Here is a 2,298-nt window from a genome sequence, read left to right as displayed (position 1 = left end):
TTACTGTATATCCCAGTCCTCTAATGTACCTCTGGCCCTAACAACCCAGGCAGAGTTGATATCAAACAGCCTCTATAGTTCAGATTAATGAGGTGGTCCTGTAGGAACTACAGCAGGCTGACATTCACCCACTACAGCTGCTGTGTTCCTACAGACACAGTACACAGGTCAGAACATCTAAGGGGTATTACCTATGAGCCAGTCAGCAACCTCTGAGAGAGAGGGAGGGGGAGGGAGGGAGGGAGAGAGAGAGGGAGAGAGAGACAGGGAGGGAGAGACAGGGAGAGGAGGGATGGAGAGAGGGAGAAACGGGGAAGAGAGAGGGGGGAGGGGGAGAGGGAGAGACAGAGAGAGGGAGGGAGAGAGGGAGAAACAGGGAAGAGAGAGGGAGAGAGGGGGAGGGAGGGAGGGAGGGAGGGAGGGAGGAGAGAGAGGGAGGGGAAGAGGGAGAAACAGGGAGAGAGGGAGAGAGGGGAGGGAGAGTGAAAGAGAGGGGAGGAGAGAGACAGAGGGATAAAGAGAGAGAAAGAGAGAAGAGAGAGACAGACAGACAGACACAGACAGACAGACAGACAGACAGAGAAGAGAGAGAGAGAGAGGGAGGGAGGGAGGAGGAGAACAGAGATAGGGAGAGAAGGGAGAGAGAGAAGAGGGGGAGGAGGAGGGAGAGGGAGGGGGAGAGGGGAGAGACAGATAGAGGAGGAGAGGGGGAGAAAGGAGGAGAGGGATAGAGGGAGACAGAGAGAGGGAGACAGAGATATAGAGAGGGAGAAGGGGGAGAGGAGAGATAGAAGGGGAGAGGAGAGATAGAGAGAGGGAAGGGGGAGAGAGAGGGAGAGAGAGAGATAGAGAGAGGGCGAAAGGGGGGAGAGAGGGGGAGACAGAGAAAGGGGGAGTGAGGGAGGTAGAGAGAGTTCTACTTGTTTTCCTTCAGAGCAGGCCTGGTCAAAGCGTTTTTATGGTCTAATCTACGGATGGAGACGTCCCAGTCAGATTGAGGAGGGTTGAAGTAACAAAGGAAACCACATCAAGCTTTTATTTACTGTATTGTATGTACAGTTGTACGGCTGTGGGTGATTCACACATATCTGTTAGTGTTCGCCGACCGTATAATCCCGGCAGACACTTATTTGCGGTGTGTGTATCCGTGGTTGGTGCCTTTTGGAACTGCCAATCACAGCCTTGGTTTTGCTTCTCTCTCATTTGTTTGCTTGGCTTCCCATTATATAGCTGTCTCATTTTTGCCTTTGGCATGTTAACCTACACTGTGAGATCCTTGTACACAGAAACCAGAGGGTTTACGGCTTGTATGTTTTAAAGAAAAGCAAGAGAGGGGTGGTTGAGGTGAGGGAGGGAGGGAGGGAGGGAGGGAGGGGGGGAGGGCTGTCAAAAATAGAGTGAGGGGCTTTGATAAAAACCACTCCAGGTTTCTGGTTACTGCCTTATCAATGGGAAGAGAGATATATTCCACAGCACTGTTGTTAGTCATTTTGTTTGGTTGTCTTTGATTAATTGCCTTCCCTGTAGCTCAGTTGGTAGAGCGTGGTGTTAGCAACACCAGGGTTGTGGGTTCGATTCCCACTGGGGGCCGGCACAGAAAAAAAAAAAAAAAAAATGTATGAAATGTATGCATTCACTACTGTAAGTCACTCTGGATAAGAGCGTCTGCTAAATGACTAAAATGTAAATGTAAAATTAATGTAACATACAAAAACGTGTGCTGAATGTATGTGGTTATAATTTCTAAAAAGGATCGTTGTCTGTGTGCACACTTCACATATATAACAAACCAACACTACACATATACTGTATACATATATAACAAACCAACACTACACATATACTGTATACATATATAACAAACCAACACTACACATATACTGTATACATATATAACAAACCAACACTTATTCACATCGATTCCTATTCACGTACACAGATTTACCAGAACCAATTTGACATTTCACCTTAATAATGAAACACATTGATTATAAATCATTTCATTTTCGATGGCCGACTGGGTGGTAATGGCTAGGTGAGAGGGCTACAGCTGGCCAATGAGAACAAGGTCAGTATTATAATGTAGATTGTCACATTATACGGTAGGGTGTGATGGACTGGCTGAGCTTCAGGCTTGAGGAGCCACAGAGTTGAACCTGTAACTTGGCTGATGGACTGGCTGAGCTTCAGGCTTGAGGAGCCACAGAGTTGAACCTGTAACTTGGCTGATGGACTGGCTGAGCTTCAGGCTTGAGGAGCCACAGAGTTGAACCTGTAACTTGGCTGATGGACTGGCTG

General features: G+C 47.8%; 1 non-coding gene across 1 annotated transcript; it reads left to right on the top strand.

Moving 5' to 3' along the window:
* The first annotated feature begins 1,517 nt into the window (after window positions 1–1,517).
* Window positions 1,518–1,590, top strand: trnaa-agc (transfer RNA alanine (anticodon AGC)). The gene has a single exon. It is a non-coding gene; the product is annotated as a tRNA-Ala (tRNA).
* Window positions 1,591–2,298: the final 708 nt, after the last annotated feature.

Source organism: Salmo trutta, unplaced genomic scaffold (assembly GCF_901001165.1).
Source record: "Salmo trutta unplaced genomic scaffold, fSalTru1.1, whole genome shotgun sequence".
NCBI lineage: Eukaryota > Metazoa > Chordata > Actinopteri > Salmoniformes > Salmonidae > Salmo > Salmo trutta.
The sequence above is the reverse complement of the archived record's forward strand: the minus strand, read 5'-3'. Positions and strand labels throughout refer to the sequence as shown.